Below are 17,670 nucleotides of genomic sequence, written 5' to 3'. Positions count from 1 at the left end.
CTAAAATAATGAAACCTGTTATCCTCTTATCATTGTATTTATTTCTTTATAATTTTGTTGCAAATTAAATATTTGTCTTTCTTAATAAACATTAGTGTTACACATCCTAGGGAAACAATATGCAAGTATTTCATATGTTTGTTGTAACAGAGTTGGCTTTTGGGAATTTCATTATGCAAACTCACCTTGATGAAACTAAAGTCCATTTTTTGGATCTTATCCAAACTAATGGAGTGTTTTGGGGAATAAAAAGTAGAACACCATTTCCTCAATCGAAATGTTTTGAACTCATTACAAGTTTATAAGTTTTAAATCTATAGAATCTGGCTGGTAGCTAGAAACCTTGGACAAGCTTAATTGTTACAGCTGGTGTGGCTAAACCAAATAATACTCTATTTTCCTTAACTTGATTAATTTTGAAGTATAAAGTGAAGGCAGTAAAAGTTAATTCATTTCAAACTTTAACAATTTTATTTCATCGGTTGTACCATCTAGATAATATTTATTTACTAAGTTATTGACCAAGTCATTGGCAAACATGAAGTATATTCTTTATTGTCATGTAACTATCTTTAGTAAAGGATCAAATAAATTTTGCTAGCTAAAATTCTATGTTGAGGACAGCAACAGGGCATTGGCAAGGAAGATTGGAGTTGCGATTTTAGGCATGGGTTAGCAATGAAAAGTGTTGCAGAGGCAAGATAGGGTGTGATTCAAGGAAAAAAAGGATGAAAAATTTGTTCTGGTTCGTGACAGGTTGGTGCTTATGGTTAGCAAGAAACAATTGTATGTTTAGAGGGAAGGAGGTAAGTTTTGAGAACGTTGTTGATAGGATTAAGGTTGTTTCCTGTCAATGGTTTTTGTATAGGAATGGCACCAACTCGGCTTTATTCTTCTCCTCATGGTGCACGAATCCATTCTTGTGCCCATGATGAATGGCTAAAGCCCTATGATCTGGTGCAGAGAGGTGTGGGTTGGAATTTTTTTGGAGTAGTATAGTGGCTCACTATACTTTTGTATACATGTAACTCTTTAATATATATAATATTATTTTTTCCTTTCCAAAAAAAAGAAGATTGGGGTTATTCAAATATATTCAATGATCTTCCCTTGAGACGGGTTGAATATTTATTCATTCATTTTCTCGAGCAGCAGCTAAGTAGTTGGAGTTTTAGGAGATGTAACTAGATAACTACTCAGGTGTCATGATCTCATTTTTTATTAACAGCCAGCCAGTGCAAAAATATGAGTCATACTAATTCTTTTGTCTGAGTTTTTTTATTATCGGCAATTCTTTTGTCCAAGTATATGCGGTAGAAGTATTTTGCGAGATTTGGTTTAATTTTCCAAATGTCTTTACAGGAAATTGATAATCTAAGTGTAGGGAATGAAGGTAAAAAAAATACGCTTCATAGGATAAATTGTGAATATTAGGGAGTTTTTGGTCTTTGGTAGGCATCATTTGATATAATAGGTTGGCAGTGGAGCCTTGATGCATGTATCTTTCTTGTGTTTTTGTTTGGGAGCGGTTATGTAACTTTCACACTAAATTTAGAGTCTTGGACACATACAGGTTTTGTCAAGTATGTTTTCAGGTTTCAGCAATCTCATATCCTTTGCGAACCAATTTTGTTTAGCCAGATGTCATCCAATTAGAAATACTTGGTTAAAATTATAGTGAGAATGAATTGATAACATTTTGAATATTATTTATTTTTAATTCTTTAACAAAATAATTTAAAATATAGGTTAGCATTTCTCATCAAATTTAATATATTCTTTACACATTTTTCAACTTCTTATTATTCAAATATACATTGATATTGATATTTCATTTACTACTACATAAATAGTATACTACTACGGTTTTTAACCATCGTCGTGTTAAATGTTGTGTAAAATGTCTCTATTTATAATTATGGTTTCACGATCGTCATAGAATGTAATGTCATATAAATCAGTTGGACCTCGAAACCGTCTTTAGATTTGGGCATTTTCAAAAATGATTATTAGGACAAAATCGTCTTAGATTCTTTGTTTTAATAACCGTCTTTGAAGGTATCCAAATCTAAGACGGTTTTTTCTATTAACAGATGTTTTATTGTTTTTTTATTTTATTGCACTTTAAATCCTACAATTGAAAAATTAACCCAAAAAAAGCCAATTGAAAAAATAAAAAGTAAATATATTAATTTCATTTGCTATAAAAAATATCCTAATACAAAAATAACAGACTAATTACCATATATGGCAAATTAGAAATAGGTAACAAGGTAAATAATCTTTATAGTAGCAATCTAAAATGGGAGTTGATCCACAATTTCAATAAGCTTTGGTTTATTGAAAAGGAACTAGAACAATACCCATTCTCTTGTAGCGGGTACCCATGCCAATGGGAAAACAACTCCATCCTCCCTGCAAATGTCAACTCCATCCTCTCTGCATCACAGGAGTCACACAGATCTTGACCTCTCCTCATTAATTTGTACATGCCTTGACCTCTCCTCCAATCTTGACAATGTTGCATCAATGTCTACGGCACGAGATAAATTATGCACAATCTAAAAGAATTTGTTACTAAGATTACAAGCCCATAATACTTGGTTGACAACAAAAAGAAGCAATCAACTTGAGAGCGCAAAGAAAAAATAATCTTGTGAAGATAGAATATAGGAATCTTAGTTTGATTTTAGAAATAAGTATGAATATGGTGGTCAAACATCCATATAAACTGGTGATACTATAAGGACTATATCCAAAGGATCGTATTAAAATAAGCCACTACAGTGTGGAGATTTATTCTTTTGTGGCTTTTCTTACTAAAAAGGATATTTTAAAGCGTAATTTTTTAACTGGGGTGAGTTTTAAAACATTACTCAAAAGGATTCTGAGTTAGAAGTTGTAAAATTATTTATGACTTTAGTTTAAAAAAAATCTTTTTTATAACTTTGAAGTCGTAAGTAATTATTTTTTTTGGTTTTACGACTTTAAAGTCGTAAACCTTTTTTTTTAATGTTTAAGTTTTTTGTTTTTTTTTCAAAGTTTATAACTTTCTTATGGTTTATTTTTTTCTAATTTTTTAAAATTTTTAAAAAATTATTTAAATGTTAAATAAATAATTTTAATTTTACTTATTAATAGTTTTTATTTATTATGGTGTATATTTTTTATGGTTTTATTTTATGTTATTAATTTATTTTAATGTTTTATTATTTAAAATATGATATATTTTTTAATATTGTTTTATTTAAATGTTTTTATTTATTTAAAATTCAGATAATCTATTAATAAAAATACATAATAAAATTTAAAACAACATAATTAATACATTAATATAAAATGCACAATACAAATGAAAGAAAAACATAAAAAGTAGAAACTATATTAATCATGTATTTGTTTGTATGAATAGTTAGTACGATTATGTCATTCGCTTCTACACAATGAGCATTTCTTAGGCCTATTTGGAATTGGTTTGTCCATATCATTATGTATTTGAGTAGTGACCGGCCTGCCTGATGTCTGTCGTTGTTTCGAAGGATCAGGCATAAAACGTGGACCTAAATATTAAGGCCATGTGTCTTTACTTCTAAGGAAATGAAAGTGATGCTGATAAACTTGTATTGGATTAAGATTTCAAAGGATTTTAAAAGACTTTTTTATGATTAAAAAGTCTTGTGGTATTCAATCAAGACTTTTATAAAATATAAACAAATCTTGTGGTATTCAATTAAGACAATAAAGATTTTTTTTTCAGGGCAACAAAATCTGTTGGTATTCAATTGAGATTTCTTACCACTTTTAAAATGTCTTTTGGTATTCAAAAGTAAATAGATTTTGATGGATTCTTTTGTGGAATGGATTTTGAGAGACTTTTTAGTTAGAAATACACATAAAATACTCCTCCAACAATCTCACCCAAACCCTTGAGACTTTTCATAATCTTCCAAAGACTTTTTCTTCTCCTGCCAAACAAGACACAAACCACTACCAGGTTCATTCTCTTACAACTTTTCAATCAATTTTACCTATTTTTTTAATGGCAATCGATAGTCAATATTGTTCATACTATATGTATATTACGCAAATCAAAAGAAAAGGGTGCTGTATATGCTTCAAGATTTCGTATTCATATTGTTTTCAACGTCCAGACAATGAATATGCATCAAAAGAATGACAATTGATATGCATCAAGATTTCATATTGCTTTTTTTTTAGTACTGTATATGCAAATCAAAATAAAAAACTCTTTTTTTTTTCTGTTTCTTCAACTTGTTTTTTTACAACGTCCATTATTATTATTATTATTTTCTTGTGTTATTATTAAAATGTTAATTATTAATGTGTTATTATTATTTTTTTGACAGCATGTTATTATTATTATTATTGTGTTAATAATTTTTTAATTGTTATTGTGTTATTATTATTGTTATTTTGTTAATAGTTTTTTTTTAAATGATTTTATGATATATGAGTATTATTTTTATGGAAAATGCTAACATGTGCCCTTAAGACACTTGTTAGTGTATTATGTATAGAAATTTTGTGTTGGCATGTGCAGCACTTCATAATTTTCTTCGCAAAGAATGTCGTTCTGATGAATTTCTAGTGGAACCTACTGACGAGTCTTCATCTTCATCTTCAGTGTTACCAAATTACGAAGACAATGATCATGAACCCATTGTTCAAACACAAGAGCAGGAACGAGAAGATGCTAATATATGGAGGACTAATATAGGTTCAGATATGTGGAGAAATGCTAATAATTTATTTATCATCTTTTTCATTCACTTTTGTAACTTCCGTTATTTTTTTGTTTAAAATGTATTAATCTTTCAAAATCTTAAAAATCCATAAAGTACTTTGAAATCTTAAAAATCTGTGTTAGAAATCCATTAAAATCTTGGGTTAAGAATCCTGATTGTAAAAAGTCTTTTAAAAAAAATCTTTTAAAATCCCACAAAATCAATACAATCCCACATAATCTTTTAAAATCTTCAAGATTGTTTTTGTCAAAATATTCTCTCAAAATCCCAATCCAATACACCCCCCTTAGAAAATGTTTTCCAACTTGTATATATGGTCAATAAAGTCATCATAATTTAAATTACAAAAATCACACACTGCAATTGCATGCGAGCAAGGTAGTCGAAGTGCTTAAAATTGTCCACAATCACATGACCATTCATTCAATTTGACAGTGCATGTCATTGTTCGTCGACCAAGTCGCGTATTTGCAATTTCTTGAACCTCAAACTCCCATGTTTCTCGAACATACACGCGAACATAATGTGAGGTAGCAATGTGTTGATTTTCTTGCATTATGACATATACGTCTTCAGAGTACCTATGTTCTGCCTTTGTCATATTCATGATTTTCATGCCATTAGTAACAAATGAATCATTTGTTTTATTAAATATTTCACTGACTAAGGCAGTACTAGGTAATGCTCAGGCTTCTTTCAAAACAAAATTCATACATTCGGCAAGATTGGTAGTCATATGGTCATACATTTTCCTTCATCATAGGCTTGAGTTCATTTACGCTTGGAAATTTGATCCAACCAATCTACTGCTTGTGGAAACTTTACTCGCATTACGAGCAACTTTGCCTCAAATCTTGGTTTCCTCATCTCATATCCTATGCCAAAAGATAAAACAATGAGTAATAAATATAGTGAAGATGTAATAAAGCAAGAATATGATGCATGAAATAGGAAGAAGCATACCCATATTGATGACTTCTTTTTTTAAATCAACATTTTTAAACTATTTGTTGAAATTTGATGCAATGTGGCGAATGCAATACACAGACGAAACATCTAGTTCATTCCACCCAATGCATTCCGATTGTAAAGCTACTAGCAACTGATTCCCCTGTTTGATATAATACACAAATTTGGTTGCGGTGCAACATATCTCTGCAAATAATGCAAGAATCACATTCAAGCTTCTTTAGTCTCACTCTCAACAATTGTAAAAGCAAGTGGAAAATTATTCCTATTACCATCTTTCTCAATGGCAGTCAACAAAGTACCATGATATTTTCCAGTTAAAAATGTCTCATCTACTTGTACAAGTGGCTTACAATATTTGAAGCCTTTAATGCATGGGTTAAACGCCCAAAATACACGATTAAGAATCACCCTAGGAGACGCATCCCCACCTTTCTCCATTGAAGATGGAGTTTTGTAGTTTACTATGGTATCTAGTACAAAATGTTGAGCAGCTGTCAATCATACAAGCAGGTAGCTGTATGATTGTTCCCAACTTCCAAATGTCATTTCAAGGGCTTTTTGTTTGATTGTCCATGCTTTTTTGTATGAACAGTGTAACCAAACCGTTGTTGCATGTCTGCAATCAAGGTTTTGATTTCGATACCAGGATTTGTTTTCACTAAATGAACAACATTATGAGCAATTACAGAAGAGTCTAACCTAGCATGATCTTGTGATATGAAAGAATTTGTGCAAGTGTGAATATCGTTTAATTTCTTCAACTCCTACCTCTTGCGTATTTTGTTAAATGATATTATCGCCTTCCAATAACATCCATTATCATATTGACTACACATGACAATGTACTTGTCACTCTTGTTCTCGACCACATCAAAATTAAATGAATGCATAAAATGAAATTGTTTAATGGCATTTACAACTACTTGTTTTGATTCAAATGTCAACCCTTCTAATGTAGCTCCCTTTGGAGCTTGTAGGCCTTGGATCTTCTTCATCAATGGAGTCCCTTGCTTCTTGAAAATGAATGGCTGTGGAATGGAGAAGGAAGAGAGAGATGATTGGAGACGCCACTTCAAGGAGAAGATGAGTTAAGAAGAAGCTCACCACCATAGGAAGCCATGGATAAGAGCTTGAAGGAAGGAGAAGAGGAGGGAGAGGGAGAGAGAGAGAAGGAGCACGGAATTTTGTACCCCAAATGAGGTTTAAACTTTGAATTATAATTGCCAAATGATCAAAGTTGAAAAAATGCACACACATGGCCTCTATTTATAGCCTAAGTGTCACATAAAATTGGAGGGAAATTTGAATTTCTATTCAAATTTCACTTGAATTTGAAATTGAATTTGTGGAGCCAAATTTTGGAGCAAAATTTCACTAATTATGATTAGTGAATTTTAGCTATGGTTCAGCCCACTAATTCAATATCGAGTCCAAGATTCTCCACTAACTGTGCTTAGGTGTCATGAGGCATGTAAAGCATGAAGGACATGCACAAAGTGTGACTATAGGATGTGGCAATAGGGTGTAACAAGCAAATGTTCACCTCCCCCTCTAAAATTTAATTGGATTGGGCTTCTCCCAATTCAATTAAATTTATTTCTAACCACACACATCAAATATTCACTTAATGCATGTGAAATTATAAAACTACCCCTAATACAAAAATTAGTCTAGGTGCCCTAAAATACAAGAGCTGAAAAACCCTACATTTCTAAGGTACCTTACCTATATTATGGAGCCCTAAATACAAGGCCAAAAAATAATGAAACCTTAATCTAATATGTACAAAGATAAGCGAGCTCATACTTAGCCTATGGGCCCGAAATCTACTATAAGGCTTTTGAGAACCCTAGGGCCTTCTCACGCATCTCTAACTCAATCTTCTGTCTTTTATCCAATGTCCTTGCGGGGTGAGATTGCATCAATCCCTCTCCCTTGAAAAGGATTTGACTTCAAATCTCGAGGTTGTTGAAACTCTGGGCTTTTTTCCTCAACACCTGCAAAAAGAACAAAAACATATGTATTAGTGGTGTTTGGTATGTTGAAGTAAGGTAAGGTCTGAAAACCCATTTCCTGGGCATCTTCCCATGAAGGAACATGGTTCCTCACCAACTCAATGAGTGGTGCTACAAGTATAGAAAAATATGGGACAAACCTTTTGTAAAAGTTTGTTAAGTCATGGAAGCCCCAAATTTTTCTTATACTTGGTGGAGTGGGCCACTCAGGAATGACTTTTATTCTCTTAGGGTTCATGGGAACCCCTTGATCACTATTTAAAAAATTAAGAAAAGTAATGCAATAAAACATACATTTTTTTCTGTATTTTCATGTTGATTATTCCTACCAAAAAGTATGACAAACCTAAGGTGTCCCATATGAGTACCTAAGTTTGTATCGAAACTAAAAATAAGAACAAACCTACCTAATAAGTCCCTATGTACACAAATCATGAAGATGTTGGGTGCACGAGTGATTTTACAAAAGAGGATTGCACCACTCAAAACATTCATCGTACCACCTATTTTAGGGATTTGGTGCCTAATAATACCTATTTTGGGCACCAACAAAGCACAAAGATTTAAACTCTTGTGAACCAAATCCTCATCCAACAACTCCTTTACTTGAGAAATGAACTCATGCCTAAGAGGTGTGGCAATGCTAACAAGTGTCTTTTTACAAAGGAGAAAATATGGAGGTTGTCTAAGAGGGGAAATTTCTTTAATATTTGTATTTATTTCAAAATGTCTTTCCTTCTTAGCTAACCTCTTGGAGGAGACACTTACCTCCTTACACTCCTCCTTAACCATTAAAGGTTGTCCTTCTTCTTGGGGGTAGATCTCTTCACTAGATTCTTCCCCTTTTGCTTCTTCACTTTCACTAGAGGAAGGTGAAGTAGTAGCCTCATCTTGGCTATTATAAATGTCTTGGCCCCTCATAATCATGGTTTTCTATGTGGGGCATTGAGAAGTAATGTGTCCTCTTCCAAGACATTTAAAGTACTTCATGGAGCTAGTCTTCTCTTGCATACTAGCCATAAGGGGTTGCTTTTCTATTGTCTTCCCCTTATCATCTTTAGGCTTAGAAGGTGTCACCCCTAAGATGCCTTGACCTTGGTCTTTCTTTGGATAAGAGTGAGAGCCATAAGATTTTGAAGTAGACTTCCTTTTAAGTTGTTGCTCTACCCTTATTTTCCAATCAAAGTTAGCCTCTACATTGTCCTTCCCATGGAAGTATGGGAGGTTAATGTTAGCCTTTTGAGGCTTTCTTTCCTTTTCTCTCCTATGGGAGTGAGGTCTAAGATGTGACCTATGCCTTCCTTCATAATAGTCATGAAGTTCTTCACTTAGTCTCTTGCAAAAGTTTATGACTACTATAGGAGGCATGTTTTTATTTTCTTAACTCTTTTAGTATTTTCCTTCTTTCTTCTTCCCTTATTTGTTCCCTCTCATCTTGATGTATTTTTACCCTCTCTTTTCCTTTTTCTTTTCTTTCTAGTTTTTCTTTCCATAACTTGAGGGAACTCAACTCATCTAAGATTCTAGATAGAGGGTCCTTATGACTAGTACCCTCGCCATTAACACTAGATGAATGATGAGTCATGTTGGTTCCTAAGTTGTGGTTCTTTCTTGTTTGGGGTTTGTAAAAAAGGTAAAAGCTAAGGTTCCAAAAGAACTCAAGATAAGCATGATAAGAAAGAAGAAAGTACTATGCAATAACAAGATAAACTAGGTGTGGCTAGTAAAGAAAATAAACTATGAAAGTAAGCAAGAAATTAAAGTGAAAGAAATGTAAACTAGGCAGATCCTAAGAGTGTTTGGATGACCTCATTTAAAGTTCCCAACAAAACACTCACTATCCTAAGGAAAAATTGCCAAAAATTATTACACACAAATGCAAGTAGGGTGACCTATTGGAGGCTCCCAACTTACTCCCAATGAAAGACTTTTTTGTTACAAAATTTGAAAGCAATGAAGGTAAGTAAATTCTCAATTAAAAAAATTACAAAAAGGTCCTCAATTTGGGTGGTTGTTCTCTCTTTGGTGATTCACTCAATTTGGAGTGCTTCTTAGTCCAATAGCTCTTAAGGTGGTTGGCCCCTTGCTTCTTGACTCAAATTCTTCAAGGGATGTCACCAATCTTCCTTTCCAATTCCTTATATGATAACTCACAAACGAGGACACAAAGAGACAAGCAATAACCAAAGATTAAAAAAATGAAATGAAAGCTAAACCAATAGAGTTTTAACAAGACAAATTTTTAAGGATTATTCAACAATTAAAGAAATGAAAAGCACACAAAAGCAAGCTAGGACTCAAAGAGAAACCTAGAATGGCTCTAGAGTAGAGTAGAAAAACTATAAAAAAAAAAAACTCAAGAAACCTCTAGTTTTGGCACTTGTTTTGACAATAATTTTTAATTGAAATTTCAGAACTAAGATTGGTATAAAATAGGCACCAATTATAGAACAAATTTCGAGCCAAAACAACAAGCACACTTCCCTTTCACTTTTTTTTCTTAGACAGTGATTTTTCTGCCAACTTGTGTGATTTTTATTATTTTTTACTTTTATCCAAATCACTTGGTTCTTTTTTTTATAATTTTGGTACAGATGTCCAGAAAATTCAATAAAACCTTCAGCTCAAACTTCGTAGTGACCAATTCCCAGTAATTTATACAAGTTCGTATGTTCAAACTGCAAGCACCAGCAATTTCAACCTAGAAATCAAAAGTAGTGTTTATGTTGCTTAAGGCTTGGATAGTTACAATTTGTGTTTGCTTATGCTCAATTATCTTGAATAACACAATTTAAGAGAGCTTAAGACTTATTTTGATTCACAAATCCAGCCACAACTCAGCACCACAACTCAACTAAATTTATTTCCAACCACACACATCAAATATTCACTTAATGCATGTGAAATTATAAAACTGCCCCTAATACAAAAACTAGTCTAGGTGCCCTAAAATACAAGGGCTGAAAAATCCTACATTTCTAGGGTACCTTACCTAATTATGGAGTCCTAAATACAAGGCCCAAAAATAATGAAACTTCAATTTAATATTTACAAAGATAAGTGGACTCATACTTAGCCCATGGCCCAAAATCTACCCTAACACTCATGAGAACCCAGGGCCTTCTCACGCATCTTTGGCCCAATCTTCTTAGAGTCTTTTATCCAATGCCCTTGTGGGATAGGATTGCATCATTTTCTTTAAGGTCATTTGTACTGGCACTCCCTTTCCTTTGATAAGGATGTGAGTACTCTTGATTTTTTGAAAGTTGGCTACTAATAGTTTCAAAATATGAAGATGATTCACTTTGATTGCTTGGTTCACTATGTTCATGAAAATTGCGTTGTTGCTCGTCATCATTGAAGTCGCTAACATTATCTGTTATTATGGGTTCTTCGCTAGTCATCTGTCAAAAAATAAAAAAGTAATTTATTAGTGAAATGACATCAATTTTGTGTATCTTTTGTAAAAAAAAAAAAACTTTTAAAAACCGTTAAACAAATACGAAAGTGCAGTAAAAGTTCCTAATTTTGTGTAGGTAACACGAAAAAAAATATATACCGATAACACTCTAAGTAACACGTGAAAATGATAGAACCAACTGCTTGTTTAGATGCAATACATGCAAGATTGTGTAAACATGAATGATAAGTGTGAACGACACCTCCTTTTATAAATTACATCGAAGTGAACAGTATTGTAAATAGTGAATACCAACTACTGCACCCACCATCAATAAAAATAATAATAGCTACAATAAAACAATGTGTTGTTTAACTAATTTAATATTCTAAAAACCTAAATTAATAATAACTAAACACTATTATACTAAAACATAAAATAATAACTAAACAAAATTAATTTAACATGTATAATAATTTATCTAACTAAACCCTAAATTAATAATAACTAAACACTATTATACTAAAACATAAAATAATAACTAAACAAAATTAATTTAACATGTATAATAATTTATCTAACTAAACCATAAATTAATAATAACTAAACACTAATATACTAAAACATAAAATAATAACATAACAAGTGGAAAATTAATTTAACATGTATTATAATTTCTCTAACTAAACCCTAAATTAATAATAACTAAACATTATTATACTAAAACATAATTAATTTAACAGGTACAAACTAAACTAATCATGCAATCAACATAAAATATATTAATATATATAATATATTAAAAACATGAATAGTGAAGTCATGTGATGTTCAACAACTTTGGCAAACAAGATCCACCCTTCATTTCCTCCATGGTTGAATCTACACCATTCATCCATGAATAGTGAAGTCATAGGCAGTTCAACGACTTTAAAGTCGTTTGAATCTTCTTGACTTCAACATGCACTTCAAGCTGCATTTGTTTTTCCATTTTGCTTCGCATTTTCATTGCAAATTGCAAAAATCTTGTTTAATGCAACAACATTAGGTGCAGAGAATGCAGTTAAAGTGCTAGAAAATGCTGAATAAAACTGCACCATTTTGGCATTTTACATGAAGCTGAAATAATGCAGTGTGTTGTTCAATCAATGTGCAACAATGAAAGTGCAAAAAACAACAATATTTAGCACTCGTGAAGCTTGCACATGACTTCCATTTATGATTCTCGTGCAGTGTGTTAATGTTTGCACATGGTAGCTTCAAAAGAGGCTACTTAATTGGCTAAAATTAAAGCTTTGTATGCTTCAATAGCTTGCACCCGTGAAGCTTGCACATGCATGAATAGTATAAAAGCAAAGTTTTGTGTAAGAAGGATGCACAAATGCTAGTCACACTTCATATCTCGTGAAGCATGCTTATAGGGTCTCTTACATGAAATGATGTATCATACCCATGAAATGTTGCCAGAAATAAAGCTAGTCAATAATAACTTATCTTGCCAGAAATAGAGCTAGTCAATAATAACTTGTATCACGGACCACTAAAACAATTATAAGTTGTGTATATTGGACTCCAGGTGGGGTGCATGAATATTATACAAGTTAAGATATCAGAAGGTAATACTATGGCAAAAAACCAATACTTGTGTCAACCATTACCTTACACCACCCAACTTTCATTCTTCTCCATTGTTATTTTCATCCTTCTATCCATTTGTTGTGTTCTTCATTGTCAACCAATGGCACATGCGCAACCCAGACCAATTGATGGCTCCTTGTTGCGCTTACAAGACAACCATATTTCAAATCAAGTGTGGGAAGGCCAAGAGAGAATGATTCGTCTGAGGTATAATTCTATTTGGGCTTTCACCCACTTAGATCGGATAGATAATCAAGTAAAAAATCTAATCACTTTAGCTAGTTTCAGTCATGTTATAAATGTCAAAAAAGTTGATATTAACCAACATTTGGTTAGTGCGTTGGTTGAATGTTGGAGAACCGAGATGCACACATTTCATTTTACACATAGAGAGGTAACCATTACTTTACAAGATGTGGTCGTACAGTTGGGCTTGAGGATTGATGGATTACCGGTGACCGATATCATCACCGGTGATGTACGTGTTGCTTGTTAGACATTACTAGGGGAAACTCCACCTGATAAGTATGTAAAGGGTAAAATGATTTATCTAAGTTGGTTACGGCAAAATTTTCAGCAACTTCTCATTGATGTTGATGATGTTGTCATTGCACAGCATGCTAGAGCTCATATCATGATGCTCATAGGCGACTGTTTGAGGCTAGATACATCAGGTGCAAGAGTTCATTTTATGTATCTCCTTTTATTATCAAATTTAACTAAGGCAAGTCATTACAGTTGGGGAACGACAATATTAACATCCCTTTTCCGAGCTCTAGATCGAGCTATGAAGTCAGACCAAACATAAATTGATGGATGTTTGTTGTTGCTACAGTCATGGGCGTGGGACTGTATTAAATGTATTACCCCAAAGATAGATCACCTATCCATGGAAGAAGTACAAGAAGGACTCGAATTTCCTCTTGCACAAAGGTGGTCTCATCCAAGGACCGAAACAAATATTCCCACCAATTCAGTGAGATTGATACGCATCATATTTGATAGACTACATATGAATGAGGTTCATTTCTTAACTTTGATGACTTAACTATTTTTTTCTGTTTCATATTCAATTATAAATATGTGACAATAATAATGTATATGTTGCAGTTCTTGTGGACTCCTTATGATACACTAGAAATAAGGCCATTAATTAATGATGTTGAGGTATCAATGATTATTCGGGCAAAAGTCTCTTTCATATGTTTTGCAATTGTGGAATGACATCCAATTGACAGGGTCATGAGACAATTTGGATTGCGACAAATTATTCCAAATGACATACCAATCCTTGATCAACTCCATGACATAAATATTAAAGGGAGAACAGATATTTTTTGGCCTCACCATCATCATCACTGGATTGCCAAATGGAATCATTGGAATGATTATATTGTTTATGGTGAAATGGGCCAAGGTCTTTTGCATGAAAATTCAGAATACATGCAATGGTATATACGTCGAACTAGACGATATATATCCCGTGAAAGAGCACTATCTATTGAGGTTGTAAGTTTAATTTAAAATTTTTTTAAAAAATATTGATATTATTATTCATTATTATTTCTAACTTTGTAAATTTGAACAACAGTATTGTCTTGGTCATCACCAACATCAATTATATGCAGAACCCAGTGTACCTCCAGTGCATGTTCCTAGATATATGTCCCAACATCATCCATCACAAGCACAATATCAATCAACAACCTTCTCTAGATACACGTCTCAAGGATGTCAACAAAGTTTTCAACCAGTAGGGTTCTCATTATATATGCCTCAATACTCATTTCAAGTCTCTTTTACCTCAAATGTTTTTTTAAGGCCCCTCACAAATGTTTGCCACCACTTTCAACACTCTACCATCTGCATATAATCTACTACCATCGAGCTCTTGTTATCATCCATCATTACCTACTTAAATGCGTGACATGGGTCATGAAGATGAGGAGGATGATGATGATAACAACAATACCAACAATAACGATGATAATGATGATGGTGATGATGATGACAACGGTAATGATCATGTTTCTCAACAACAACACACAATTACACATTACACGTGAGCATCTTAGAACAAGAGAAGGTAGAGGTCGTAGACCAATAGGACAACAAACACTGGCAAATCCAGTTCAACAAGATGAGAAACAGAGACACATATCTAGAAGAAATCGTTATGAGACATCATCTCATTATTAGTTAAAAAAACATGTAATTTTCATTTAAATGTCATCAATTTTTAAATTAATGTGTTTCAAATTTTTAGTATCTCCTTTTAATTTTATTGTGCATTTTTATTAATAGATTATCTAAATTTTAAATAAACGAAAACATTTAAATAAAACAATATTAAAAATATATAACATATTTTAAATAATAAAACATTAAAATAAATTAATAACATATAAAATAAAACCATAAAAAATATACACCATATTAGATAAAAACTATTAATAAGCAAAATTAAAATTATTTATTTTACATTTAAATATTTTTTAAAAAATTAGAAAAAAAATAAACCGTAAAAAAATTATAAACTTTGAAAAAAACAGAAAAATTAAACATTTTTTAAAAACAAAGGTTTACGACTTTAAAGTTGTAAAACAAACAAAAAAAAGGTTTTACGACTTTAAAGTCGTAAAACCAAAAAACAAAAATTACTTACTACTTCAAAGTCATAAAATCTTTTTTTACTAAAGTCGTAAATAATTTTAGGACTTCAGTTAAAAAAAATAGGAAGTCGTAACAAGTGTTACGACTTCTAACTCAGAAGTCGTAACACCTGTTACGATAAGATCTGAGATAGGACAACCTATCCAAGGGAAATAACATGGAATTACCTGTCCTTGATGATGATGATGAACTCTGGCCCTGAAAATTCTTAGCAAACTGTCAGAAGCAAGTTGAAGCGGGATATATGGAGACAATTTCTGCATTATATAGCCAAAACTTTTAAGGAGTAACATTCCAAAATTAAGAACCACATTTTTGTGGAATAAACTCAATATAGTTGAGAGAGAGGGGGGGTGCAACGGTATGCAATTCATTAGAGTCCTATAATTGTGAATACATACATCTACATCCAACAATGACAATTATAGTCGGGTTTAATATTGCTGAATTAGCATACTAAAGCATTTCAAATTTTTTCTTTTGGTGGTTAACTTGTGATATTAATCTTTTGATGATAAGAAACGTGAGGAAGTTGATTCATTTATCATATACATCACATCCAACAAATGCACACCGGGCAGACACTTCCATAAATTACGTTCTTGTTAATAAAACTTGGTATTTTCAATATGCCTATTGAGTGGTGGCTTGCTTATGCAGTAGCTCCATTGACTAATTTATAATATAATTGTTTGATATACAATAAATAAAACTATTCATGAGTCATCTCCTAACAATTTGAGGTTTGGGATAGTAGGCCATTGACATTAGTATTATACATCCCATGCCAAACACTTAGGACTCAGGAGTTTGATTGATGCAACCCTTATTAAAATAATGTTGAATTTCAAAATGATGTGAGTTGGACTTGTGCATTGTTCAATCTTCAAACATGTGTATAGGGCTTGCATGAGGGAACGTCTAATACAAAATCATTTATGTGCCTTCACAAAAGAGGTTAAGTTTTTGGGATAGTTGGTCCTTGACAATAACTTTAGGGAAGAGACAAGGGTAATACCACCCTTCAATCCTTACCAAAGGGCTGAACAAGTTTAAAACCTGATGGTCTTGTAAGGGATAATTATTTATTTATATTCATAATGTTAGTGTTTAAGTGCATATCATTTTGCCAACATAAAAATCCTTGATATAACACACGGTTCCGTACACATATTTTCATGTCGACAAATCCCTTCTCCTTTCACTTTACACTGCAAAATATGTACTTTTTGTAGTAGAATTAGATGTAAAGAACAATTTGCTGAAGAAATTATGATAATATAGACTGGGTTAAATACCTCTAAAACTTGCAATGGATCTAGTGATTCTCCATGTTTATGGAGAAGGCAAACAACACCAGTAAACAGATGATCCCTACCATCTTGTGGATCCAAATACATTTCAAGCAACCTAAAGACAATAAACAAAAAGTAAAAACATTTAAAACAAACTTGTTAAAAACCTCAGCATAAATAAATAAAATATTGAAAGGGTAAATACGAGACAAACTGCATATATGCATAAGTTCTTCCTATCTCAACACAATATTTGCTCAGCAACTTCATTGTGTTCCATTTTCGTGGGAACCATAATTATAATAATAACAACAACAACAATAATAAAGACAAAACTCATTGTTTGTGATTTAACACATTGAAGGCCAATTGATTCTTTTGCATGTGGTTTATTTATTCACATTAAACCTGATTATACTAAAACTATGGGAAATCCAATTGTATGCTAAAATACATATCCAATGGAGTCGAGCTTATTGCAAAATCCCATCTTCAGACAATCACATTAGTGTGCAAAAAATATGGTAGTTATTTGTGTTGGACAAGTGGCCTCAATAACTTAAGAGGGAGGGTGAATTAAGTTTCAAAATTTTCCACTAACAAACTTTTAACCCCCTTCTAAATGATAGGCTCAGAATGCAAAAGAAGAAGTAGCAATCAATCTAATAATGTTATTTAAACATGCAAGACAAAATTGATTGCAATTACATAAATGAGATAAGGGAAGAGAGAAATGCAAACTCAATTTATAATGGTTAGGCCATTTTTCGTGCCTACGTCCAATCCTCAAGCAACCCACTTGAGATTTTCCACTATCTTTGTAAATTCTTTACAGACTTTGAACACAGCTTGGGATCCCTCACCCTTGTGTTCAAAGATTATCCAAGAGACAACCTGCCTCTTAATTACAA

This window comes from Glycine max, chromosome 3, assembly GCF_000004515.6.
Source record: "Glycine max cultivar Williams 82 chromosome 3, Glycine_max_v4.0, whole genome shotgun sequence".
Taxonomy (NCBI): Eukaryota; Viridiplantae; Streptophyta; class Magnoliopsida; order Fabales; family Fabaceae; genus Glycine; species Glycine max.
Note: the sequence above shows the minus strand (reverse complement) of the source record.